Source organism: Martes martes (genome assembly GCF_963455335.1).
Source record: "Martes martes genome assembly, chromosome: 14".
Lineage (NCBI taxonomy): Eukaryota > Metazoa > Chordata > Mammalia > Carnivora > Mustelidae > Martes > Martes martes.
Genome location: NC_137902.1, coordinates 3,197,839 through 3,210,262, shown reverse-complemented (window position 1 = coordinate 3,210,262; position 12,424 = coordinate 3,197,839).

Here is a 12,424-nt window from a genome sequence, read left to right as displayed (position 1 = left end):
CATCTGCCAGACTGGAGCCTTGGGGTGCTTTCAATGCCAAATTTATACAGGCTGATATTTGCATGCAAATATGTAGCTAGAAATGAATACTATAATTAGCATCCATAGAATTTGCAGGTCTCTGTTCTTTAAGCCTCCTGCACAATTTGGGTAGACACACAAGTTGCAGATTGAAGTGTAGGTTTTTCTCATTTGATCAAACACCATTGCAGCCTTGCTTTGAGGACAATTACAGCCAGATTTGATCCTAAATGTGAAGACATAGACATTCAGAGATTTCATGTTTATTTAGGGAAATTTCATTCAGTCTGAGAGTCTGGAAGGTCAGACTTATAAATAAGTAGTAACAAAATGGAGAAATAGTCTGCTCCGAAAAGCCCTGGAGACAATAAACGAATATAATCAAAGGAAACCCATCGTTTTCTATCACCTGTGTCAGGTCTTAAATCTGGGTCGCAGTCCAGTAATTAGGTGAAACAATTAAAACCTGGATGTTTTTGTAAAGGAAACCAGCAAGAATTAATTCAAACTTAATTGAAGTGAGGCAGCCGCTCTCTTGGATGAGTTGAGTAGAGGCGAGCAGGGGCTTTGCTCCGCTTGAGAAGTGGGAGGGGGCTCAGGTAACTCCGGAGAGATCGCCCTCACCCCACACTGGCTTTCATGGGGAGGTGGTCCTTTCTGGCATGAAATGAATGAATGAATGAATGAGTGTGAGTGAATGAATGAATGAGTGAGTAAATGAATGGGTGAGTGGATGAATATGAACGTGGCAAAGCCTTGCCCGACTCCCTATTTGTTTCTGGATTGGGATATTACATAGATTCACTGACTGTGCACAGACGAACCAGATCTATGGCCCAAAGCCCATTTTAATACACACAAGACAAGGTGTGTAGAGCGTCGGTGTAAACTGAGGCGCGTCACCGTGTGATTGTGGAGGGCAGGCGGCTTCAGGCAGGGACTCCGATTCCATCCCGCTTGTCATCTTCACCCCACAGTGAAGAGCACAGAGCACAGAGCGCAGAGCACAAGGCTCACGCCAACTTCTTGGTAAAACCATTCGGTCTTCCTTTTGTAAGCTCCTCCTCAGATATAACCTTGGGTCCTTTTTTTTTTTTTTTTTTTTAATTTTTTTTAAATTTTATTTATTTATTTGACAGACAGAGATCACAAGTAGGCAGAGAGGCAGGCAGAGAGAGGAGGAAGCAGGCTCCCTGCTGAGCAGAGAGCCCGATGCGGGGCTCGATCCCAGGACGCTGGGATCATGACCTGAGCCAAAGGCAGTGGCTTAACCCACTGAGCCACCCAGGTGCCCCTAACCTTGGGTCCTTATGAAACCCTGGGACTTGTGGGCTGGTAAGCAAATCAATGAGCTGGAGCGCTATGCTGTGGGGAAACAAAGGGAAAGCTTAGGAAAATCACGTTGAAATAAAAATCAAAAGTAGTAGTTCTTTGTTCGAGCCTGGGTTCAAAATCTGCCTGGGTCCTTTCCTCTGGGTTCGCTTTCTCGCTTGTTCTCTAGTTCAACAGCATCTCTGCTGAACGTGGGGTACACATGCCCAACCCGCAGAGCCACACTTGGGAGAGCGCTCTTTGAGTCGGCACGAGGATGCTCCCAGGGAAATGGTCCATGATGGGTATAGACACTGTCTGGACTCACTTGAAAAACTTTCAAAGCCTCGTTAAAGAAACCTTTGTGGGATGAATGTCTGTGTGCCCCCCCACCCCCAAGTCCTGTGGTGAAACCTAATGCCCAGCATGATGGTGTTAGGAGCTGGGGGCTTTGGGAGGCGATGTGTCATGAGGGCGGAGGCCTCGTGAGTGGGTTGAATGGCCTCACAGGAAGAGACAGGAGAGGGTGCTTGCTCTCTCTGCTGTCCACCATGAGAGGACACAGCAAGAAGATGGCCATCTGCAAGCCAGGAAGAGGGCTCTCACCAGACGGGCTCTGGAGGCTCCTGATTCTTGCATTTTCCCACCTCCGGAACTGTAGGAAATGACTGTTGCCATTTAAGTCCCCCGGTCTGTGGTAATTTGTTCTAACAGCCCAGAAGAGCGAAGGAAGAGCCCATCCGCAGCACCACGGAAGGTGGGAGGGCTGGGCAATGGACAAACCAGAGCCTCCTGGCAGAAGGCAAAGGGAGCGCTCTTCACGTGTCGTCTGGTTAACGTGCTTTTAACACTGACGCCTCCGAAAAGCAATTGGAAAACCCAGTACCAAGAGCCCCCTTTAGACACTGGGGTAAGGGGAAGACAGGGTTGTGCCGGGCAGAAGTAAATGCTCTTCCAAGGTTAACCAGGCAACCCAGGGATGGTCTGGCCTCCCAAAGTCCATCGAAGGCACTCTACTTCCCAGGCCATCCGCCTCGTCCAGCATGTGGCGGGTTTACTCTGCGCCAATGACAACGAGGCCGTGCGTGCACTGAACTTCATTACTGTCCCCGGGAACTAGTTCAGCATGAAGGATGCCAGTCCCGAGCCCAGAGGGTGCTGAGATCCTGGCGTCTCAAGAGTAAGAACTTTCCCCCTTTGGCTGGCCCTGGTCACTAGAGGCAGGACAGTCTCTCCTGGGGGGAAAGGACTGGTTGCTAACTGTCCTGCACAGCTGTCGTAGCCTTTGTCAACAGCCCTAAGAAGATGGGGGGGGCACCGTCTGGAGGGAAGAGGGGCTGGCAGCTGAGAAGCGGGCTTGGTGCGGGGAGAATGTGGGGGACACTCATCAGAACTGGGCTCCCGCTGCCGGATCGCACAGTCCTCACCCGGCTTACTGACGAGCGGCTCTTCGCTCCCTCTCTCGAATGGAAGACTTGGTTATTTTCATTCTGAAGTCACACGGGACGACACATCCCTGTCTCCCTACGTGTCTCAGTCACCACGCCGCTGCGGTGACACGCACGCATCAGGGTCCACGGAGCACGCCCTCCAGCGCCCACACTCCAGACAGCACCCTTCCAGCCCCCGGCGCAGTGGGCTGCACGAGCCCCCGGACGTCTGTGGGACTTTTCACCAGGAGCGTCGCCCGTTGGCGAAGACCGAGGGGCGCTCCTTCCCTCTGACAGTGAAATGTACGAGTCCAGCCTAGGGATTTCTTCCCGCTCCCCGTCCCCTCCCCTCCTTAAGTGATAGGAACAACTAGAACAAGACTCTGGGGTGTCATGCTGTCAAAAAAATTCTTAATGAAATTAAAACCCTCACACTCCAGCTAATGCTATTTCTGGCTGTGGAACTGGAAGCTCTCGCCGCCCGTCTGTCGGCCCCGTGGATCCACGTCAGGGGAGCTGCTGCATGTCAGCGGCTCGCCCCGGGGAATACGGGTGGAACATTTTATACCTGAAGTGGCCTTATTTTCAGGCAGTGGCATACCATGAAACGCAACTCCACTGTGTGTGCAAGAAGAAATGCTCTTGAAAAACAAGGCAGGGACACGGTGGGGAGGGAGCTCCCAGGAAGATGCCCTTGGAGTAGAAAAGCGTGTCCAATAATCTCCTCTTCTCGTTCCGAAATTTTGGAGGAGCCTCTTTGCACACTGCAGTCTCTCTCGCTCCCTCCAGCAGCCCTTTGTCGATCCGCTGTGAGGACCTGCTTCCAGGTCAGTCCCGAGCATCCTCCCGAAAACCGAAAACCGTATTTTCAGATGGAGAGGGTGACAAACGCACCGGGCTTTGTGGCTGTCTCTCAACACCCCACCCCCGTATTAAAAAAAAAAAAAAAAAAAAACCCATTTAAAATAAAAATTGACAAAACGATGCTTTCTTCAAATTCTTATACATGTATTTCTAAACTTTTCAATTTTAGGGGGAGGTTGAACTTTGCTAGTTTATTTTAAATGAGAATTTTCTCTCCACCAAAGGCAAATGATCCAAAATAAATAAATAAAGGGTAAACTGCCCCCCAAAACCAGAGCCTTCTTTACACTCAAGGCTCACCAAACGCCTTACCCCTCCCGTAACACTACTGTCAAGTCCGGTTCATTTAAAATGAAAATTCTTACAGTGGAACTTACTTTATCGGTTCGCTCTTCCTGCTCATGTCCCCAAATAGTATTAAAATGCTTTATGCAGAGGAGGCACATGTCGCTTTTCGAACCATTCCTTTTATTTTCTGCTTAAGTGTTTTTGTTAAATGTCACAGAGGTGAGAGTGTTCGCTGCTGGAGTTCATGAACACTCTGAAATGTCTTATTAATTCTTCATAATGCATTGACAGGCAGTGCTTAAAAACAAAGCCCGGACGAGCGAGCCGCGGTGAGTCACCCCCGGGGGCTGTGCGCAGCCCGGCCCTGCCACGGCGTGGGGAAGCTCACTTCTAAACAGGAAAGTCATTTTTAACCCTGTTTTCTTAGTTCGGCGTTCAACTATCTGACTCACGTCCCTGGTGCTTGACACTTCGTTTTAATTGAACACATACTATTAAACCCGGACCAAAATTCTGAGTCTCTCAATTACCTGCAATTTTTGTCTTTAAAGGGGAAAAAAAAAAAATTAAGGCCAGGGAGTCACCACTGCCCATATTCATTGGGAACCATCTGTTACGCCTCTAATTAAAACCTACTTGTAATGAGCTTGTTAGTGCACAAAATGTGTCAGGTATAGAATATTATTCATGAAGCAGTTGTTTGGGTGGCTGAATGATTTCTTAAAATCCTATTAGTTTAACAAAGTAATGTATTAGTATTTTGACCCAGTATACAAGAGACTTCAGAATGACCTGGCACTCTGCTCTAATATTTTTTTTCTCAAATATGTTGCTATCTCTTCCTAATATATAGTCAGATGGCCTCTTATAATTGCAGTATCAAATCTTTGCCTCAATTTTCAACTGCAGGTGATTTCAAATGATTAAAGATGCACAACAGGGAATAAACAAAAATGCTTACATGCAATTATTTTTAATTAGTATTTGGCTATAAAGTGTATGCCTTCATAAAAAAGTCTGTTATTCACATAAACATCTGTTACCATACACACAAGGAAACACTGTAAGTCTGTCATCACATCACCAAAACAGAAACGCGGAGGGAGGCTGGGCAGGAAAACCAGCGCTCCGCGTCTTTAAACAAAAGATACAAGTGTAACTGCCAAAGCAGACGCAGAGCCACACCTTTAATTACCATCACTCACAATCAAAGGAAACGCCGTTACCAATGGAATTGCACTTGAAAATGTTAAAATAGATGGAATTATTCTTTGAAAACAATGGAATCTCTGTGCACAAGACAATTTCGAATTCTTTTCCTAATTTTGCCCCCGTGCACATAATCAAACGGCTTCCTGTTTGCATGCTCTCTGCCGGCCGCTCATTTTCCAGCCTCTCTGCTCTCTTTATTTCTGTTCATTAACACATCCAAACTTTGCGAGACGCAGCAGCCGCAGTCCCAAATGCCACATATTGGCCTTGTTTCACCAAAGCCTCCAGCGAGGGGAAAATATCTGTATTCTCGGGGAGTGTGCCCAAGCTCGGGGGGAGAGGTACCAGGAAACAAATTGACGCCGCTGGACCCGCCGTAATGGATAGGTGCAGATCAGGCTGCCCTGCGGGACACGAGAGGCAAAGGGAGGGGAGGTGCGGGAATACCTTGCCCGTGAATTACCGAGTCGGTGGGAATTACGGGGCTCCGGGGGGCTGAAGCACTTGGAAACGCACCGCTCCAAGACCACCCCCGCGACCCGAGTTAACACATTCCACGCACAGTCCAAAAAGCTGCAGCTTTTATTAAACGCACAATTCACGTGCCAAAAGAACTTATCTTCATTTGCATGAAAATGCAAACAATAATTTAACGGAATCACACGAGTCTGCGGCTATACTGTGGCAAGGCTCGGTTGTCCGGGCTCGAGTTAGGCAGGAATCATGACCCTGGCTGTGCTCCCTGAGGGACCCGGAGCAGTTGTTATGGTAACGCCCCCTGCACGGAGCCCCCGCTTGGCCCTCGCAAGGTGATGTTCCCAGGCCTCACCTGGGCACGGCACCCCAGAGGGACGTTTCGTTGGAGTCCCTTCCACGGGGCTGTCTCGTTAATGTCAGAGGGCGCGTGGCCAAGGGCAAGTGGGCAAGGGGACAGAAGGACCGTGGCCTCTTGCCCTCAGCAATTCCAACCGTGCAAACTCAATGCCGACAGCACGGACAGAGTTGGAGCACCCCAGAGCGAGGACAGATCCCCAGTGTCGTCACACACCTCCAGTCTGCCCACCCGTCCCACCAGCTGGCCTCCTTCCGTCCTCTCCCGCGGAGCAGCCGAGCCGGGAACGGGCGTCCAGGAGGCCGGTATGAACCCGCCGTCGCAAAGCCTTAGAGCCCGGCCGCCGGCCCCCAAGACCCGGTTCACTCGGGGCAAGCTCGCAGTCGTTAGCAGTCCTGTGTAATTTTAAACTAGAACCAAGAACAAGTGAAAGGAAGAAATATACGTGGGACTAAATCTATTGACCAAGAGCCCCCCAAAGACGGGCCATAAATAAACCGGCACAAAGACCAGAAACGGCAGATTTTACATTAAGAAGCAGCAAATTCATGGCCGGGCTGAGCCGGGAGCCAGGCCCGAGTGCACACACTCCCTTTCAGGCAGGAGGTAAAAGATGGCCCCATCCCTCACGGGGAGACACACTGGGCGAGAGCCAGGCTGCCCTTTCGCAAAGCAGCCATTCCTCATGCGGGGAACCCTCGTTTTTCAACTGTGCCCACACGCCGGCCCACCCCTGACGTCAGTCCCTCAGCCTCGCCTCTCCGTGCGAGAGAGAGGGTCGAACCGCTCGCGCCCCACCCGGGCCTCCCTCCTGCTCTGCGGCCGGAAGGCTGGAGGAAGGCCGGGTCCCAGCGCGCAGGGGCCTCCCGGGGCCGCCTCACCCTGGTGGAGGGAAGGCCGCTGAGCCGGCCGAGGGACACCGGCGCGCCCTGGGCCTCTCTGCCTCTTGCGGACCTCACGGGCAGAAGCAAAACTTTCGAAGACGAGAGGCCAAAACCAGACCTGTGTTTTGAATGCAAAGGTTGTTCTATCCCTAAGTAGACTGTGTTGAAAATGGAGTGACAAATAATAGGGACACTCAGGGTGAGTCAGATCGCCGCGCGATAGCGGCGGCCTGACCGGCAGAGCCTCCGCTACGGGTCTAGAAAATTCCTGCTAGTGTTCCCAGCCAGGCTAGAGCCACAGTCGGGAGAATAAAATCCTCACCTTGGGCACAAATTTGAGAGGAGGTCAAAGGATTCCATAATTGGTGCGTAATGGTTTTTTGTTTTGTTTTTGTTTTTTTAAGAATTGATGCAAACCACTCAACAATAGGGCTGTGTCAAGGGCGCCCGGGCGGCTCAGTCGGCTAAGCGACCTCCTCCAGCTCAGGTCATGGTCCTGGAGTCCCGGGACAGAGTCCCACCTCAGGCTCCTGGCTCTCTCTCACTCTCTCTCTCTCTCTCAAATAAATACATAAAATCTTAAAAAAAAAAAAAATAGTGATGTGCCAAATAATACTGAAGCCCAAGCAAGAAGAAACCTCCTCCACAGAAAATTTTGGTGTTTGATTCATATTGGATTTTCCGCATCCATTTTGATTTTTTAAATATTGCATTAATGTCTTAGAAGTCTCCATTCTTGGGGCGCCTCGGTGGCTCAATGGGTTAAAGCCTCTGCCTTCGGCTCAGGTCATGATCCCAGGATCCTGGGATCGAGGCCCGCATCAGGCTCTCTGCTCAGCTGGGAGCCTGCTTCCTCCTATCTCTCTCTCTGCCTGCTTCTCTGCCTACTTGTGATCTCTCTCTGTCAAATAAATAAATGGAATCTTTAAAAAAAAAGAAGAAGAAGAAGAAGTCTCCATTCTTTAGTTTCTGAAACCTGTTCAATTTTGTGCTCAAAGCCAGTGGCTCACCATCGCAGTCTGGCCGAGCACCGATGCACGGTCTGGAGGAAGCCCCACCTTGCCTCGTGCACTTTGGCCAGTGTGCAAGGACTCGCTGTAATTCCTGGGATCAGCCGCCTCCCACCAGGGCCGCCATCGCCAGCTTCGTTTGCATTCTTCTGCTTGCACCTTATCCTTCTGAAGACTGTGCAAGACTTTACTAACTACAAGACCACTACCAACATATTCCAAGCCTTTCCTGGCTTTACAGAGAGCAGGATGTGTTCTGTTTGTGGAGAACTTTGGTGTCTTTGGTTCTAGTGCAATCTCTTCTGTCCCGGTTATTTTCTGATATTTGTACTCATGGTGTTAATTTCTTATACGGACACATCACTGGAGAGAATATTGCCAGAACAAAATTAATCAGTGTTAAGATGTCTGTTGATGTGCAGCATTCTAACGGGTAAGTCCTCTGATTTTATGGCCATTTATTTTGTTGTCAGCAGAGATTGGCTGTGTGGTGTGGAGGCAAAGCCCCTGGCCAGCCTTGGTTTCTGGTCCCCATTCAGTCTCCTACTAGTGAACTTTGGGCCATGCGTTCAACCTGTCCATATGTGCCTCCCCACTGTGCACCTCTGTAGATCCGCCCAGCCCTGGCTTCCTCTAGCCGCTGCATCACTCAGTTGTGGGTGGGCTCTGACCCCCTGTGGCCCTCTGTGACAACAGCGTTGCTATCCTCTGGCGAAATTTGTCTCTCTCCATATTTCATCTTTGAATTCCTGCATAGCACCTACAGTAATACCTGATCATACTTCCTACTCAATAAATATTGACTGGATTAATGAATCAAAAATTCCAGGAAATACCAAAAAAATTGCTAGAACTGATACATGAGTTCAGCAACATTGTAGGATATAAAATCAATATGCAGAAATCTCTTCCTTTTCTATACACCAATAACAATAGCAACAGAAAAAGAAACCGAGGAATTGATCTCATTAACAACTGCACCAAAAATAATAAGATAACCGGGAATAAACCTATCAAAAGAGCTAAAAGACTTGTACTCTGAAAACTATAGGATATTTATGAAAGAAATTGAAAAGGAAACAAAGAAATGGAAAAACATTCCATGATCATGGATTGGAAGAACAAACATTGTTAAAATGTCTATACTACCCAAAGCAACCTACACATTTAATGCAATCCTTATCAAAATACCACCAGCATTTCCTACAGTGCCAGTACAGTCAAGCTTAAAGTTTGTACGGAACCACAGTAGACCTCACATAGCTAACGCAATCCTGGAAAAGAAAAGGCTGGTGGCATCACAACTCTGGACTTCACACTCTATTACAAAGCTGTAGTCATCAAGACAGTATGGTACCGGCATAGAAACAGACACATAGATCCATGGAACAGAAGAGAAACCCACAAATGGGCCCACAACTATATGGTGAATTAGCCTTCAACAAAACAGGAAAGAACGTCCAGTGGTGGAAAAAAAAAAAAATGTCTCCTCAATAAATGGTGTTGGGAAATTGGACAACCACATGCAGAAGAATGAAACTAGACCACTTTCTTACACCACACACAAAAATAAATTCAAAGTAGATGAAAGATCTAAGTGTGAGACAGGAAACCATCAAAATCCTAGAGGAGAACACAGGCAGTCACCTCTTCTACCTGGGCCTGAGCAACTTCTTTTTTTTTTTTTTTTCAATTTTTTTAAAGATTGTATTTATTTACTTGACAGAGATCACAAGTAGGCAGAGAGGCAGGCAGAGAGAGAGAGGAGGAAGCAGGCTCCCCGCCAAGCAGAGAGCCTGATGCGGGGCTCAATCCCAGGACCCTGGGATCAAGACCTGAGCCGAAGGCAGAGGCTTTAACCCACTGAGCCACCCAAGCGCCCCTGAGCAACTTCTTATTAGACACATCCCAGGAGGCAGGGGAAACAAAAGCAAAAATAAACTATTGGGACTTCATGAAGACAAAAACTTCTGCACAAGAAAGGAAACAACAGTAAAACTAAAAGGCAGCCTGTGGAACAGGAGAAGATATCTGCAGATGGCATAGCTGATGAAGGGTTTGTATGCAAAATCTAGAAAGAACTTACCAAACTCAATACCCAAAAAACAAATAACCCAGTTAAGAAATGGGCAGAAGACATGAATAGACAGTTTTCCAAAGAAGACATCCAGATGGCCAACAGACACATGAAAAGATGCTCAGCATCACTCATCATCAGGGAAATGCAAATCATATCAAAACCACAATGAGGTACCAGCTCACACTGGTCAGAATGGCTAAAATTAACAACAAAGGAAACAAGAGATGTTGGTGGGGATGTGGAGAAAGGGGAACCCTCCTACACTGTGGGTGGGAGTGCAAGCTGATGCAGCCACTCTGGAAAACAGTACAGAGGTTCCTCAAGAAAAGTAAAAAATAGAGCTACCCTATGACACAGTGATTGTACTACTAGGAATCTATCCAAAAGATACAAACGTACAGATTCAAAGGAGTACGTGCATCCCAGTGTTTATAGCAGTGCTATCCATGACAGCCAGACTATGGAAAGAGTCCAAATGCCCATCAGCTAATGAACGGATAAAGAAGGTGAGGTTATGGGGGCACGTGGGTGACTCAGTCGGTTATGCGTTGGCCTTCAGCTCGGGGCATGATCTTGGGGTCCTGGGATCAAGCCCTGCTTTGGGCTCCCTGCTTGGCGGGAAGCCTGCCTCTCCCCTGCCCCTCTTCTTCCTGGCTCATTCTCTCTCTCTCTCTCTCTTAAATAAATAAATAAGAAGATGTGGTATCTATCTGTATCTCTATCTATCCATCTGTGCAATGGAGGGTTACTCGCCATCACAAAGAATGCTACCTTGCCATTTGCAAGGATGTGGATGGCGCTAGAGAGTATGATGCCAAGTGGAGTAAGTCAGTCAGAGGAAGACAGACACTGAATGATCTCATTCACATGTGGAATTTAAGAAAGAAAACAGATGAACGTATATGAAGGGGGAAAAGAAAAAGAAAAGGAGAGTGGGAAACTAGCCATAAGTGACTCCGAACGATAGAGAACAAACTGAGGGTTGCCAGAGAGAGGTGAGTGGGGGATGGGCTAGTTGGGGGATGGGTATTAAGGCGGGCACTTGATGGACTGAGCACTGGGTGTGGTATGAGAGTGATGAGTCACTGCATTCTACTCCTGAAATCAATATCACACTTTATGCTGATTAGAATTTAAATTTTAAAAAATTGTTACGATAAAAATGAAAATTCTGGAAAGCAATATTTTGAGTCAAGGACTAGGATCATAAACCTATGAATTAATAAATTAATATGAATAATAGAAACTCTTGTACTAAAATACGACTATGAATTGAAATATATTATTTACTAAATATTTTCTGGAGCATATAGTAAGAAAATAATGAAATCTTCTAAGTGTTTTGGACAGTTTCATTTAGAGAACAGAATACGTTTGCATCCGAGTTATTTGAATAACTCTTGAAATACGGTAGTCCCCCACTTTATCGACAGGGCACGCGTTCCAAGTCCCCCAGCAGACGCCTGAAATCGCAAACAGTGCCCAACGCTGTATATACTGTTTTCTTCCCATCCCCCCAGGCTCAGGCACAGACACGTTTCACAAAGAGGTCAGTGAACGGCTCCCCCAAGCTCTGGTCTATGGATACTGAGACCAACCCCCTCATCTCCTGGCAGGAATCTGCAAAGCTCCATCCACGGAAGTCAGCTGCCCTGGTGTTTGAGCAAACTTTCTGTAGCCTGGGGCCAAGCTCCGCCAGCAGCCCTGGAGGAGAGAGAGGAGAGAGCGCAAGAGCATGTGAAAACAAAAAATTTTTTGACTCCGAGCCCAGTTGTGCCAGATCTGGGGTCCTCAATGTCGTGAACCACCTAATTTCCTCGGACGTTAGCTAACCGTCACTTGCCACGAAGGCGTCCAACTAACACATTGGTTTCCAAGAAGGATTTACTGCCCGAGCTTTGTGTCATGAGAGACCACAGCCTAAGTTACATGGAATTTGACCTTATAATTGCTGTTATAAACATATATCAGAGCTTCCTAATGCTAAATATGTTGGGTGTGTGTGTGTGTGTGTGTGTGTGTGTGTGTGTGTGTGTCTTTTTTCTTGTGTCTTATCGAATAGCACCTTTCTTCTGCTTCCCGTGTACACAACTGCTTTCTACTTAGGAACTCTTGGAGAGAAAGATTTAACGTTGAACTGAGAGTGAGTATAGATTTGTTGTCATTTCAAAGTTCTTTGGAATAAAAAGTACACCCTGTGACTAAGTCTGAGGGAAGCCTCATCAATGAACATGAAAATCTAGCAGAAGCTCTTCCGTAATGGTCTAAAGAAACAAATGAAAAATAAATTCTCACACGTAGTAACTGCAGGTTCTTTTTGTTTCAAAATTTTAAGAAACAAAACCAGAAGCGCACCCAGCCCATCTTGACGAGCACTGATCGATTTCAATAGAAGCGAAGATGCCCTCTGGGCCTGAGCACCGTTAAAGCTTCTGGAACCCTGAGGTTGCATCTTTATTCTTATCCAACATACTAAAAAAGGAAGAGAAACG